Source organism: Magnolia sinica, chromosome 12 (genome assembly GCF_029962835.1).
Source record: "Magnolia sinica isolate HGM2019 chromosome 12, MsV1, whole genome shotgun sequence".
In the NCBI taxonomy this organism is placed as follows: domain Eukaryota; kingdom Viridiplantae; phylum Streptophyta; class Magnoliopsida; order Magnoliales; family Magnoliaceae; genus Magnolia; species Magnolia sinica.
In genome coordinates this window covers 83,633,962-83,650,882 of record NC_080584.1, presented here as the reverse complement: position 1 = coordinate 83,650,882, position 16,921 = coordinate 83,633,962, and the positions used below count along the sequence as shown (strand labels likewise).

Below are 16,921 nucleotides of genomic sequence, written 5' to 3'. Positions count from 1 at the left end.
GTGTCTCAGGTTCAAAGAGGTACGATCATACATAGTTAACAGATATGGTTGGTCAGTTGGTAGGCTAATTTGTTCAATTCAGGCAAACTGCGGAACACCCGACATTGAGTGCAATCATCCCATGTAGTCCAACTATTATCAGCTATCCGTGTTTGACCTAAATTGTTCAGATTAGTTGTTGGGCGGCCCAACCGATGGGGCTGCCCATGTGAGTTTTGTAGTTTCACTAGCCAAATCAGAAAATGATTTAATCGTTTAACATTATACAGGAGATCATAAACTGCTCTTAGCCACAAAAAATTTGGGCATGCATATCATTAAACATAGGCATTCAACCCAATCGACACATATTAACGACATGCATGCACACTATCCCCAAATCATCATAAATTTGGGGATACATCAAAATCAATTTCATATGGCAAAAATTAAAGTAAAGAAGGGCGGCAATTCAATATCTTGGCCTAATCTAGCATGGAAACAAACATTGGCTATTCTAAACATGGTTAAGCAAATTTAAATAGAAGGAACTACCAACAAATTTCTTACTAATCAACATGCATGGCAACTTCACACACACACAATCATTAATTTCAGCCTAGGTTCGATAATTGATCACCTTAAGGATAATGGTCCACACCTAGGATATATCCGATGGTTCAGGATATTACTCCTACAGTTCCGGTCCCACAGGTTGGTGTTTTGGAGCCCTACGCTGATAGAACTTGCATGTTAGAGAGCATGTAAGTGGCTTAGGATACCTAAAATTTGGAATGGGTTGGACTGATTACCTTTCTATGGCTGGTGGGCCGCTTCTACAGTGGTGGAGTCGTAGGCTTTGATGTGAGTTAAGGTATGAAGGAGAATTTCTCAAAATCCAACTCCTCACTCCCTCTCTCTCGCCCTTGTAGCAAAATTCGTATGGGAGTAAGGGAGTGAATTTCTTGGACTTATATAGTCTAAAATTTTCATCTAAATGGCCTTAGGAGCTCTTATTCCAATATGCATGCCCCTAATGGGTGAATTTCTGGCCCCTGAGGCCATTCCGGTGGCCCCCTGACCCATCTGTGTCATGGGGCAGGTGCCTCATTGTCTAATGAGTGGTTGGTTCGAATTTGGCGGCAAACGGATGACCCGATTGGCCGTGGGGGCCTGATTTGCGATCAACGGTCACTGATGATCGATCGGGCCCACAGTTATACAGATATGAGTAGAAAAATATTCTTAACTCATGCCTCAAGTTTCGTTGTGATCTAATGGTCGAAAAGTCATAATTTTGCAAAAGAGGGAAGATCTATTCACTTAAATTTTCAGATTTCAGTCTAGGGGATTCGCGTGTTTCAAGCTCTTGGCTTCTGGCCCAAGTTTAGCAGTTCTGGGCACTTTCTTGGTCCGCCACCCCCGATGGACGTCAAGCCTAGTGAGACGAACATTATTCTATAATTTCTGGAACTTGCTCGGATAATCGAGGCATTTTTCAAATGAATTTGGTAAGGAGATTTCTTGGGTGCTGTTGTTAGGGTCTGAATTAACTAAGTTTATAGTGTAGCCTATTCGAAATTAGCGAAAATGATGATTCGGTCATCATCACTATAAATCGTTGGTTCTTAGGCTAAATGAGTAAATAGGTTGACTTTAGTCCATTGGTTAAAATCCGGGTCATAACTGGCTCAGCTTTACGTAGATCTTTAATTTAGTTACTGTTGTCTTGATTAGTCAGTGATAGGTTGGGTAAATTGGGCCCTAAATAAGCAATTCATGAGGCTAGACTTGAGGTTTAAGTGATCAGGTGGATTTGTTGGCTTCATACGGTTGGTTAATTGAATTTGTGCGGTTCTTTACTGGTATCACCTACGTATAGGCTCACCTCGAGCGTCAAGGGTTAGTAAGTGACGATGTGGCTAGTTTTAAAAAAAAATAAAAATTAAAAGATTTTTGGCAATCCAAAACAGCAAAAATTTCAGGATGTTACACCTTCCTAGGGCCCACTATGATGTTTATTTATGATCCAACCTGTTTGATTGCATATACCTGGATGAATGGAAAACATAAATATCAACTTGATCCAAAACTTTTATGGCTCCCAGAGGGTTTTCAGCGTTAGGTGTTCAATCCCCACTGTTTCTTATAATATGATCTACTTGAGCTTTCAATCTGCCTCATATTTGAACTCATCACCTGAAATGATATTTCCAAATAGATGGATGTTGTGGATAAAACACATACATCACGATGGGTCCCTTATAAGACCATCCGTCTCTTGATAGGTCCTAGTGAGGGTAATGTCCTAGTGGGGGTAATACCCAATCCGCATCCAGTGATTGAATGGCCATCATTAAATTCTTCTTTGGGAATAATAGTTTTTAATCAAGCTTATATTTGTATTTTCCCTTCATTCAGGTTTATGTGACTTTATCAATAGTTTAGATAGCAAATAAAAATCATTGTGGACCCTAAGAAGGTTTTAACAATGGGTATAACTATCACCAATATTTCCCGTGTTACGGTTCACTTGAGCTTTAGATCTATTTCATTTTTTGGCTTGTTTAGCTCAAAATTAATTATACATGTTGAGTGTGCGTGCCTAGCATGATAGAGCTGAATGCCACTCAAATCGAATCGAACGCCTTGTGACCTTGGGCACCAAAATAAACCAATTAAGATACGATTTGTGAAGATCAACAGTCTATCTAGTTAATGATCATAGAGAATTAGGTGACTTACAAAGAGAGGGGGTCATCCTTCTGATGAGTTCTTTTTGCCTTTCAGGTGAAAAGATTTTCAATTATGCACATGATAGCTTACATCATTCAACAATATGGGAATATGTATAAAAGATGAAACGAGATCGAACCTGATAATATTAACATTGTATTTTTAACTATAATCAGTTAAAAGATAAAAGGAATAATTAAAAGAGGATAACTAACGACAATATGTTTCTCATCCAGTAAAATATCAGGCTTCATAACAAGAAGGTTGTCGAGCACGAACGCTTAATCGATTGCTCAAATAACTTCATGACAAGACGGCTGTCGAGAAACAACAATCTTCTTAGCGTGTGGCTAAGCTTCATTATGTAAGACAATCATGGTTCATAAGAATGGTTTTTTTATTTATTGCTCGGCTAGCATGAACCAAGCTTTGTAGGAGAGACGAGCAAGGAAATGTAGATCTTTGACAATCCGTTCATCACGTGATTGGGCAATGGTCGTCAATGACGATAATTTGTTCATTATCTTACATATTCGGGCTTCATAAGTAATACATTCATTAAGAACGATAATATGTTCGTCACCCAGCCACGTACTTCGTAAATGAGAAAGTTAATGGGGTAACAATCTCTTAGTCTCTTGGAACCAATCTTCATAAGTGAGATAGTCGTAGGAACGATTGTCTATTCATTACTTGGAACCTCCCTTCGTAAGCAAAATTTTTATGATCCAACTAACTGTTCATTAGTTTGTTAAACTTCATAGGCAAAACTGTAATGTCTCGAATTTTTGCTAACTTGGAGTTAGACGTCCTTAGGCAATGGGTCTATCATAACACCTTATCGGCTTAGGAGGGAGCGATCGAACTTAGCGACGTTAAAGGACCCTAGGATTAAGCCATCTGGCTAATCTAAACACTGAAGTCTTAGCCTAGGGTTTAGCTATAGAAACGACCCCTCTTTGCTCTCATGAATCACATAGAAGCCCCAAGGGCTACACCTGGGGCCATTTCTACTTCACTTATACCCCATTTTTATTCCGTTATACCCTTTTCACTCTTAAGTCATCACTCCATTCTCTTCCGAAGCTCTTAAAACTCAATCCCAAAGTCTCAAATCGCCCTTTTAACCCATCTCCTTCAAAAATCTCACTTTTCACCACCTTATTCTTCAATTTTTTTCTAAGTACTTTCATATTTTCATATTAGACACAAATCATAAAGCTCAAAGGATGAAGAACTATAATTAAACTAAAATTTACTATAAATAGTAAATATATAAATAAAATGGGTTTTTGACCATTAACCTTTTTGAATCTCACAAAATAACTAGTTTATTTGAATATTTTAGCTTCTCCTACCCCAAAATCATATATTGCACGTCGAATAACTCATTCTGATTTGTAAGATACACTCGTTTCAAAAATTGAGTGGCAGAACCACCACCAGGACCACCAGACGGCCGCGGCGGCACCGCCCGGTCGGCGGCGCACCGCCGGTGCACCGAATTTCGGTGGACCCTCGCTGAAATTTTTTACGTTTTCAGGCCGACTTCAAAAAGTCATATCTCCCTCAATATAACTCTGATTTAGGCAATTCAAAAGCCAGATTGAAGCTTGATAAGTCTAGTTTCATATAAAAATAAATAAAAATTAAAATAAAATTTTAATATAGTTAAATCTAGGATGATGTGACAACTATCCAAAAATTATTAGTTCGGACAGCTGCTACTTCCAGAATTTTTAAAATTTTTCTAGAACATGAAATTTAATGAAATTTGGTGGAGATAAAGTAGACTTGATGATGAACTATTAAAAAAATAATTAAAATAATATACTAACTGAAAGAGATAAAAAAATATAGAACCACCTGAGGACCGCATCTTATAGTGTAATTTAGGCAAAATTTAATTAAGTACTAAACTGAATAATTGGTGGATTAAGCTTGATCCATCATTTACACAAATGAGAAGGTCTAAAGCCATTAATATCACTAACTCAACATCACTCAAAGACTTAGGAAAAATTCCAAGAGTGTCGCTCTCGGGAGTACATTGAAACTCTGTATCGGACCTAAACAGCACGTCAAGAGTCCAATGATTGCGAAACTATAGGATTATGTCCGTCCTACTGGGTTTGACAATCATCGCGGGAATCGAGCCCAAATAGTATCCAGAAACGCACAACTTGAGCCCTAAGTGAAGTGTGTGAGAAACGCGAGTATCTTTAGAAAATGTATTGAAACTTAAGTGAATTGGGTCATTCGCTCACACGCGAAATTAAGGATTTCAAACTATCGGTTCCTAACCAAACTTCACCCATGGGAAAAAAAAAATTTCCTGCGCATATCCGTATACTTGTGGCCTCGATCAAGCAAGTTCGACCATTGATCTGATACGGGTCCTTCACGGTCGATCGGCTTTTCAGATCGCACCGAAACCACATCCTGACATGGATCCATTGTCAGGGAACTTACACTATGATGTATGTGAGTAGTGGGCCTCCTTATGTGCCCCATTTGTCAAAAACAGTTGACTGTTGGATATAAACTAAGTATACCATGGCCCAGGGGCCATTTGCATCACTTTTGGGCCTATTTATATCCCTTAAACCACCCCATATCTCTCCCATACGAATTTCTCCAAACCCTAGGAGAGAGAAGAGAGAAAAGAAGGGAAAAGAGGAAGTGGAGGAGAAATCTTTGGGGATTGCTACAGTGGTTCTCTCCCACTACCCCACGTATTGATTCACCTCCCCACTTCGCTACACAATCATTTTCGGCTATGATTTAGGTAAGAAAACTTAACTCTAGTATCGTTGTAAAGATCTAGATTGAGTAATTGACAAACTAGCTAACCTATTTTATGATTTAGGTACTCGTCGTTCCGTTTTCGAGAACGTAGAATTCGAACTACGTTCGAATCTAGTATTCCAACGAAAGGTGCGGACTATAAATGTTTAGGTTATGGTTTTCAATACTTTCAATATCAGCTAATGATTTATGTCTAACTTGATTGTTGCCATATGATCTTAGTTACGCCATTTTCGATATAATAAACATGTATAAACTATGTAAAATGAAATATGCATCCTATGTGTTTGTTGAAATGTTTGAATGAATATGTAAACATGATATGTGCTTACCATGATTACTAATCCAGGGTTCATGTTAGTCATATGCATGATGACCCCCTTTGGGTAAGGAATTGTCATAATACACGTCGTAACTAATCTAGTCTATGTATTTGGTGAAGTGTAGCCTTAAGTGTTTGATAAATTATCTGAATGAGAAATTGTTGATGATTTGTACTTATTAAGTGTATTGAGATAGGATTCTCAATTACCCTATCCATATGTATAGTTCCTTCATGTAATCTTAATTTTGTCTACGCGATTTATGGATAAAATGCAATTGCTAATTGACATATTCAATGTGTTTGGTGAAATGTTCAAATGAGGGATTTATTTGGACTGTTTGTTAAATACTGATATGATTTTCACATGTGTCTACCTATTGCATCTAAGTAAGATTGGGGCTACAACATAGCCCAGGTAATCGGTAACAATCCATGTACGGGTGGCTAAATTAGTCTCACCACCTTAGGTAACTCGAGGAATCTGTGTCGCACGACAACTGTCAACAGTGGTTAGGCCACAAGGGGTGTTTATGCACTCCATGTCGATTAAGTCAACATGTGCTCGTACCAATCAAACTTACCAAACAAGCCGATTGGTCTATTGTGTGTTTACCATGTATGGACACCACTGCTTGAATTTAAGGTACCACCTACCAATGTAAAAGCCCGTTTCAACCATGGTACCACGATCCGCTAAAACTCATGAGTCGGGTATGATGGTATGGGATACCGTGGTTGAGTTGTCGGCCTACGCTGGGGTGATAAGCCTCCTCGTAGTGACCAGTGAGCAACCCAGACTAGTGAGCCAAGCATAGTGGTATGGGACACCGTGTTCGAGCTATCGGCCTACGCTGAGGTGACGAGCCTCCCCGTAGTGACCGTGAGTATAAACTCTTGAATTTGCCTATCGACTGCTTTCCATTAGGGGTGGTACCCTACAACTTACCTATCGTATGTAGTTAGCTAGGATTGACGACCCTAGATGGATCCTTCGGTTTGGGTCAATGATATAAAGGGATGTACCTTAGTTTCCCAAATATGTTGTATGAATGAGCCTAATTAATTACTCAACTAACACGACCATGCACCACATTGCATGTGCTTTGGCGAGGAAGGTGCACTTTAAGGAAGTTGTCATGCGCGAACTTGGTTGCCGGAGTCGCTTGTGAGGGAGCTTTGTGCGAGGGCATACATCATTATTATATATCATCCCTGCATTAACAAGAGTAGATAGGAAATGATTGTTGTATTGTTTTATCATTACTGCTTGATTGACTTGATAACATGTTATAACGTCCTAAAAATTGGGGGTCGTACATACACTCGACTCCCAAGTTCCCGGGTGTCACTTATAACAAATTTTACTATTTTGCGTTTAATCTGGTTTAATGAGCAGTATGGAATTACTTGAAACATGAATCACGCTTCACAACTAGTCTACTGGAATGGAAATGGCCAATTGTATACAAGTCCAAAAATATATCAATGGTCGCACAAGGCGTTGCCCAGTAAAAATACAAAAGAATGATAAGTCCAAAAGAATAGCGCGCTGAGTCCACCACTTAGTGATCCAAAATCTGTTTACTAGACCTATGGTGAACCGCCCATCAGCTGGAAGTAGGACAGATCATCTTCCTCTTCGATGCTCTCGCCGCACGGCTTGTCGAACTCAGCATCACCTGCAGCTACTGAAGAGTCTGGTTAATGTTTTAAAACACCATCCAAGAGTGGGAGTGAGTGATCAACTCAGTGGGTGCTATTAGTCTTGAGTTACAACAAGCATCAATTATATTATGCACTTAATAAAAGGCATACATTCACAGATATCTAACTAGTCTTGTTAATGCATAGGCATGTATTATGATATGATGCATGACCTCGCAACAACACCCCCTCGTGCGACTTCGTCTAATGATCGCGCATGACCAATACTCCCTTATTACAACCTCAACTGCCGAGTCGCCAACCTAACTAGTGCAGTCCGATCGTGATCGTGTTAGCCGAGTTTTTAATTAATTCATTCATCCAGCAGATTAGAAAAATTGGTACACCCCACAGTATCAATGTCATCAACTAGTTACAAGGCCAAGGCCCCTTAACGTGTGAGGCCAGGACCCCACGATCCTTGATCCCATCGGATTTTTCATCCCCGATTTCAAGCACATAGGGAGTGTTAAGAAGTGGGATCACTCGTGGTCACTACGGGGAGGCTCCTCACCCCATCGTAGGCCGACAACTCAGACACAGTGTCCCACTCCATCATGCTCGGCTCTCGAGACGGTAGATCAGTTTCAATGGTTATTAATGGGCTTCAGTGGGCACATGGTGTTCCAGGTTTCATTCAGACATGAGCAGACATGGTTAATAAACATGGTTGGTCAGTATGTGGACTAGACTGTGCGAGTCAGGCGAGTACGTGACGAACCACATCAGGTACAAACGACCCATGTAGTCCAACTATTGTCGCCCATTCGCATCTGCCAAAATCTGTTGGTCTAGCCTCAGGAAAGTCCTACTAACGGGACCACCTTCTCTCACCTCAGTTTCCTGACCAACCTAGGGATTTGATGGTATTCAATAACACTTCAACAAATCACATTTCATCATCTAACACAAGTGATGTCATGCACTCATACATCAAACATATAAATTCAGATTTTTCTACAATAGCAACTACTAACAATAACATAAAATAAATGTGTATGTTTGGTGTATGAGGTTAACGAAGGGACCAAGAATTGTATTTATATCTCATAGCACAAAAATACAACAAGAGTTAATGCATCATACATGCTACAAGGAAACATTATACAAGAATAAAATATGAGATGAATCATACAATCACCAAGTTCATGCCCAATCATGTGAGGCACAACAACAATACATAATCATTTTATGTCATTGAGAGGATCTATCATATAAGGTCTTGCCTAGGTTCTCTCTAGATTATTTAAATACATCACCCAAACAATCATAATCATTAAATTCATACTAAAATTGGTGTTAGGCCACCTAAGAATAATAGTCCACACCTATGGATCGTTGAGATCTTGGGAAATGACCTAAAAGTGTCGAACTTGGGGTCGATTGGCCGGAATCCTGAGGCAATGCATTTACATGTTAGAATTTCATGCAAATCCTCTCTCAACATAAGGGGTTTCTAAAAATATAAGGGATTACCTACTCAATCAGCGGAGAGTGGTTCTTACGGCTGTAGGTGAGGATTTTCTTGAGGAAGAGGTAAGGAGTTACAAGACTCGAACTCCATTAGGCCCCAACTTTAACTATAACCTACCTTCTCTCCCTCCTTCTCTCACACCTTTCCCTCTCTCCTCTCTTTATTCTCTCCTCTCTCTTTTGTTGTTGGAGTAGTGGTGGGAGTGTGTGAGAAAGAGCCTTAGGGCTTTATTTCCTAGGTTTGGGCTAAATGGCCTTAAGTTCCAACAATTTTCTTTAATGGCCCTGTGGGGGCCCCTTTTAGCTTTGGGGTAGACCTGTCACTCCCTTAGCCACCAAATTTTCTGTGTAGGTGTCTCATGGCCCGATGAGGGGCTGTGCAAAATTTAAAGACAAACAAACACGAGATTTCATTGTACGGTTCCGATCTTTAAATGGCCCTATGGGGTCCATTCTGGCTGTTGGGGCGGTTCTGATGCCCCCTAGCCACCAAATTTATAAGATAGGTGCTCTATAGCCTGATGAAGGGCCGTGCAAAGTTTGAAGGCAAATGGATGCGGGTTTTATCGCAAAGGTCCAATTTATGATCAACGGTCACTGTTTCACGATCGAGTTCCAGACTTTGTGGACGGGCGTAGAAAAATATTTTAAGTCTTCATCGTAAATGTAAAAGAAATTCGATGGCTACAAAGCCTAATATCTCAGTTTCATTTAAAAGTGCCAGATTTAAGTTCTAGCCTTTGGATTAAGGCTAGGCGAGTTGCGCACGGCAAGTGCCGTTAGGAAGGTGCGGATAATTAATTTCTTGGCGTCTACTGAGTCCGTGGTCCGCGATGGACCATAAGGCCAGTGAGATCTGTGGTTTCTTCAAATTTTAGATTTTTCTAACCTTCCTTGGCCGTTACACGACACGCACAGGCTGTTACCAAGTAACAACAGGCTATCTGGCTTGACATCCCACACTAGGTCCAATCATAACTAGACTGGTCCACCTTAATGGTTGTTGGTGGTGCCCCACACACGAGCGATTTTAACGAACGGTCCTGCTGTAAATCCTACGTGGACACCTAAGGACACTGTTCTGGTTAGACAGGGCATTACACATGTTAACCTTTGCTTATAGTACCACTGAGTTGATCACTCACTCCCACCCTGGGACGATGTTTTAAAAAATCAACCAAACTTTGGTTTAGATGCAGGTATTGATTATGTCTATGCAACGGAGTTGAACTTCATAGATGAGAAGGAAGAGTTCTCCTATGTTCAGCTCTCAGGTGGGTCTATGTAGACCTCGTGCTGATTCAACGGGATTACAGGGACATATAGATTAGTTGGACACTCTACATTTTGATATTTTGTCTATCTCAAAACATTATATGTATATATTCAGCCGGGTTACATAATCATACTCTGGAGGTTGTGAAACACTTACCTGTTTAAATATATATATTTTAGTCTTCCACTTGCTTAATTAAATTATATCTGGAGTATGATATGGTATTTTAGTATAATCTCACTCATGTTTAACTCATTAATATGGACAAAATGTGAACATCATTATCCATCTTGCATAAGTGATGTGTTGGATCTCGAGAGTAGAGCTTTGCTCGACCCTCGAAATCTGGGGCGTTACAAAAACAACTGTAGATAATGTAAATATATTTATTGTATAGCCGAACTTCGTAAAAGAGGCAGTTGACGGTATTTATAAGCACATAGACGAAGAGGCTCCATTAGCCATCTATTTGAAACTTAGAGATCTTCCAACAGTCTAATGGTGTGTTCATGAACATAAGGTGGAGTAACCTAATCGATCCATACTTTCTGTAGCATTACGCTAGCTAACAGTTGAGGAGTTAAATCAATTATAAACTAAGATAGGCATTCATGAGGAATGAAAGATAGGTAGTGTTACGCTATATAGAAGAGTTATGTGTTGGATTGACATGCCCTTATCTCCTCATTCTCTGCTAAATTTATAAGCTTTCAAAGGCTTACATGCAATTGTCATGATATTCCGGATCAATTAAGTAGTCAATTAACAGATGTGGCCGATTACACTTGTATCTTAAGACGATTCTTTATAATCTTCTTACGGTAAGCTAACCATTTAGCAGACACAACTGATTATACTTTTATCTTTATAATGGTTCCACATTATCTTTGTGCTTCTAGCCAGTCATTAACTGCGCATAGTCAATCATATTCTGACATATGCCACAGAAGATCACTGCCTTAGCTTGTCATACAGTTATGTGTAAGTCTCTTAAGCTTTCACATAAATGTGGTCTTTTATATCCCTCCACATATGTACAAGAAAATATCTTCTCCGGTAAGTTACGTATTATTACACACTTTCCTAAGCCATTACTTTAACTTTCGCCATTGATATCTTCGTACTTACAAAAGAGAATATTGCATTTGGTACTCTGCCGAAGAGTTTGTCTTTATTGCTCATTTACATTTAGTGCACATTTGCTCTATTACTTCTTTAAAGATGTAATTGTAATCATTACTTTTTTAATTTGAATTCCAATTTCACCATGTATGTGGTGGCTACCTTTTCTCATCTATTTGGCCTCTCACAATCCTTCTTCCTTCGACTGTAATGGTTGTGACAATCATAATGCTAGTTGTTGCTCGCCGATATTTATAGTTGATTTTGTCATTTTAACAGCCATAATGATTTTTGTTAATTAAGATATTGTTGCTACATGGCATCCTCTAAGCCATCTTATCTATACAAATGGAGTATAAACAGAGCTCATGTCACAATTATAATGGTCATTATTTATCATCGATCTTTATGGCCTATTTTATCATTTTAACAACCATTTTCACTATTTTAACAGTCGTTTTTTGTCATTTTGACCACCATAATGATTTTTTTAATTGAAATATTGGTGTCGTATGGTCTCTTCTAAATTGTATGGTTTGATAGATCCGGTGTAAACAGGGCTCATGGCCTAAAATGAGCAGATGTAAACAAGGCTCATGACCTAAAATGAGCTAGTAAAATGATGAATAGAGCGGATATAAAACACATACATTATACAAGCCTTATTTACACCTGTTCGGGCATGTCCATAGGGACTAATGAAATGCCACCAAGTGTCAACACTATATACGAATGTCAGATAAAATTCTACTCACACCTTGAGGATATCTTTTAGCTCCAGGGAACCAACTAAGCCATATAGGGAGCACTCAATGAAAATCTCTAAGGAACCAACCGAACCATCACACAACCCAACATTGTTTATCCCATTTTTAGCTTTAGTTTCTCTACTTCTGTCCAATCCCACTACAGAACATTTGAAGTTTAAGGTAGCATAGATCAATGTTGTTCAATGCCATTATTGTAGTGAAAGTATCCACAATCAAATCTCTGATCAATCAAGTCTTTATAAGATCACACCCCGATCACATCCTACCGATGATGTTTATTCACATAGGTGATCGCAGATATTTATCTTTTATTTATTTATCTGCTTATTTTATTTTCTCATTAAATATACTAAACTTCATATTAAATCAACAAAAATCAACAATTCAGCCTTTAGATTTTAATTCCTTTCGTTTATTACTACATTACTGGGAAACCCAAAGCTCGTAATCACTATTAAAAGAAAAGTCCTTAGTTTAAGAAAAATAATAATACATTCAAAAGGACTAATTATCCCCTTCTAAATTACTTGATCGCTACAATATTAGTAGTTGGACAATTATGTCAACTTAACTAAATCTAATCATAAAGTTGATTTACCACTTTAGTCACAAGCATTTAACCGAACTTGAGTCAAATAGGACTTTGGCATACTCCACTATCCTAATCGCACAAATTTGATTGAATACATGCAATTCACTAACTCCAGTGGCCTCATATTTGATTGAATAGTAACAGGCCCGATAAATTGCAACACCACCTAACTATCGATCCGCTCCGACTAGCTCTCGAGTCGAATTGCGACCTCCCGAGTCAGCAGTGACTTCGAAGGCAACTCATTTTATCAAACTAGATCGGGTAACACCAAACTCAAGGCGAATCATATTGAAATCATTCGAGTCTTAAAAAAATGGCGCCCATGACACCTTAATGACTTGGCCAACCTGTTGAATGGTTCAGATGTTCAACATGTGTGCAACATCGGCACATGGAAAAGCCTAGAGGCCAATATGCACACGAAGGATGGGCCATACAATCACCTGTGATTAACAAATCTCCTTAATTCGGCTTTATGGCACTGCTAACATTGTCGAATATCCATCCACATTATCACCATACCCTGTCTCAATCAATCATTACATGTGATCTGTACAGATACGCATGGAGTATTCGAAGATCTGCAGATATGTGGGGAGGAGATTTCTCGATAACTGTAGTCAGAACGTATCAGGTTGTGCCATGTACTGCTTGAGCGGTCGATGGATAAACGATTGTACTTGAACGGTTATATGATAAGTGGCAAGAGGAGAAGCAAAGTAAGTAAAAAAAAAAATGTGGGAAGTGTCAAGAGAGCAGTAATGGAGAATGGTTATGATAACCATCAGGACGTGAGAATGATCCAAAATGGTTAGATCAAAGGTATAAATAGAATATGAATGTAAGGAGGAAAATCGTATCATACCAACCCAAACAAACCAAACTTATCTTTCAGTTATGTTGTCAATTTACATTCCATAGTATACTCTTTTACTTGTTAAGAAAATTATATTTTATAGTGTGATCTTTACTTTCAAGGCCTATTGTTTTACATTCCGTAGTGTAATCCTTAGTGGTAACTGAGTAACTAATAATTTCTAGCTGTAATTTGAGTTTACGCCCGCATGCTAAACTCAGTTCTTCAATCAAAAGTGTTCCGCAACTGCTCTTCATGACCGACTATAAGAATCTCTTTTCCATTCCATTTTGTCTATATTGAAAAGTCTTTTTATAAAGAAGGCAAAGGCGTAATCCATCATCAGAGTACAAACTTCATCCTCCGAATATCGCCTAATCCAATTTTACACACTGAGCAAATGGCTAAATAGGCGATCGATCTCGTTAGATCTCAGTAATACACTACATGTCTGCTTATATTTGCGCTTGAAGTCATTATTGTTTGGTTTGAATTAAAACCGAAAGTTCAATTCTCACACACCCGCGCACCTAGTGCAGAAAACAATGTCCAAACATCAAATACACTTGGTTAAGGTAGATTGAGATGTGTCGAACCCACATTGATGCCTACATGATGTTGAATCCAACCATCATGTCCGGTGGACCACACCGTTAAAAATCATACCTAAAACCTCTAAAATAATTTTGGAGGTGCCCATTCATACGGGTGGGGAGAATTTTGTGAATGGATTTGATGACATAAGGAAAAACACGGTCTGGTCGGCCACACCATTTAAAATCATACTTTAAACCTCTAAAATAATTTTGGGGGCCCCATTCATGGACTCGGATTCCGTAGTGAACCCTTCGGTACTAACCTTAGCACTGATCAGTACTAGAAAGCTCTGTGGGCCCCACCATAATATATGTTTTATACACTCATGCATTCCATCCATTCATGTTATGAGCGGATTTTAGAGGACCAAAGCAGAAGTGGACCACGCCACAGAAAGAAGGGAGGATTTAACGCCCACCGTTGAAATCTTCCTAAGGCCCACAGCAATGTTTATTTGCCATCTAATCTGTTCATACGGTCACATGGACCTGGATGAAGGGACAACATAAAAATCAGCTAGATCCAAAACTTCTGGGGCCCACAAGAAGTTTTCAACGGTAGGAATTCAATCCCCACTGTTTACCGTGGTGTGGTCCACTTGAGATTTTGAATCCCTAAAATGAGACTCTCGTTCATATGGGTGGGGAGCACTTCGTGAATGGCTAGGATGACATAAGAAAAAACGGTAGGCCCCACATAAATGTGAGAATCCGAGCCCCCCGTTCATATGGGTGGGGAGCACTTTGTGAATGGTTAGGATGACATAAGGAAAAAAAAAAAGGTGGGCCCTACATAAATGTGAGGTGTTTACAAAAAGGGGAAAAAATATATATGATTTAAGGTCCCACCGAGATTTGAACTCGGGTTACTGGATTCAGAGTCCAATGTCCTGACCACTAGACCATGGGACCTTTTGCTTGCATGTGATAAGAAATAAATATATTTATAAGATTCATTTCTGGATTACCGCGCCTACCATCAACGAGATTTTGAAATTATCGCGACAACAGCATTCGATTTTTCGTAAAATTTATCAGGATTTTAACAAAATCTATTTGAATTTTAAATAACCCATGGGGGGAAATGGTATTATGAGATGGAGCTGTGTGGACCCCGGCCTTTTTTCTGATATAAGGAATATTTATTTATTACCAACCAAGCAAAACAAGAATGACTAATTAGAAAGCGGATTGAGGACCAACCTGGCACATCTGGCTTTTGGGCTTGTTCTTAAATGCTGGGCTTGATTCTAAAATTTATATCCTTTTACTAATCAAGGTAGGTTTGGCTGTGTCTAAAAGGCCATTAGCCTTTTTCTTTTATTAGATTGCAATCGTATTTTTATCAATATCATGCATGTGTGATGAATGGCCAAAATCTTGCAAAAAGAGGTCTTGACATGGGTTGCTGGGCTCCAGCCCATCATGGCGTCGATTGTTCTTTGCTGGCCTGACCCAAACCTGGTTTATTATATACTATAAATCCTCTTATGCAAGCCCTAACCCATTTTACATGGACTGCAATCTGACACGGATGGCCTGTAAAAGCCTTTCCAACAACTTCCTGTGAGGGAAGCTAGGTGGCCCCACCGTGATTGTTGCGAGAAATCCACTCTGTTCATCCATTTTTCTAGATCATGTTAAGACATGCTCCCAAAAATAACTCAATCCAAAATTCAAGTGGACCACACTATGGGAAACACTGAAGATTGAACAACCACCCTTGAAACATTCCTAGGGCTACATAAGTTTTGAATTAAGCTAATATTTTTGTGTTTTCAGTTCATCCCAATGGAAAACTGCATCAGGTGGGATTAAGGTGGATGGAATTATAAAAGTATCAGTAAATGTATGTGTAAGGTATTATCCCTGAATGGGGTGTATCCTATATTTTCCAATGCCATGTTTGCAAAGTATGCAATTAAAATTAAATCCCAGGTTTCCTTTCAAATTACACCTGGCTAAAAGAAAAATTCATCTTCCATGGGATTTGAAAATTCCATCTCACACTTTCTAACATGAGGCTCATTTTTCAAAGCCTATAAAATTAATTCTAATCTCATTTTCTTTCAAACATGTCATTCTCAATCTCGAAGTGAGGTTAGCAATGCAATCTCCGTCACATGATCCTCCAACCCCTAGCTTGTAATGGCTGCAGGCCGAATGCAAAATGGGCCTACAGACGCTGCCAGTAGCGAGTTGGCTAAGGGACAGTGCTCTGTGGGTCCCACCATGATATACGTGTTTTATCCAATCCGTCCATCTATTTTTTAATATTATTAAATGTAATTATACAAAAAATGAGATAGATAAAAATCTCAAGTGGACTACACCAGAAGAAAACATGGGTGATTGAACGCCCACCATTAAAAACTTCTTAGGTTCTACTGAAATTTTTATTTTCCATCCAACCTGTTGATTAGTTCACAATGACCTGAATGAAGGTAAAACTAAAATATCAACTTCATCCAAAACTTTTGTTGTATCCAAGAAGTTTTTAACGGTGGGCGTTTGATCAGCACTCTTTCTTGTGGTGTGGTTCACACGAGAATTGGATATAACTCTATTTTTTTTTTCTCATTCCCTAAGATGATAAAATACATACATCATGGTAGGGCCCACAGAGCACCGTCCAGTAGATGCTGGTTATTGACAGCATCAGGATTCAGTAGGCAATCTGA

General features: G+C 39.0%; 1 non-coding gene across 1 annotated transcript; it reads right to left on the bottom strand.

Moving 5' to 3' along the window:
- Nucleotides 1–15,080: 15,080 nt before the first annotated feature.
- Nucleotides 15,081–15,152, bottom strand: TRNAQ-CUG (transfer RNA glutamine (anticodon CUG)). Its single transcript has one exon. It is a non-coding gene; the product is annotated as a tRNA-Gln (tRNA).
- Nucleotides 15,153–16,921: the final 1,769 nt, after the last annotated feature.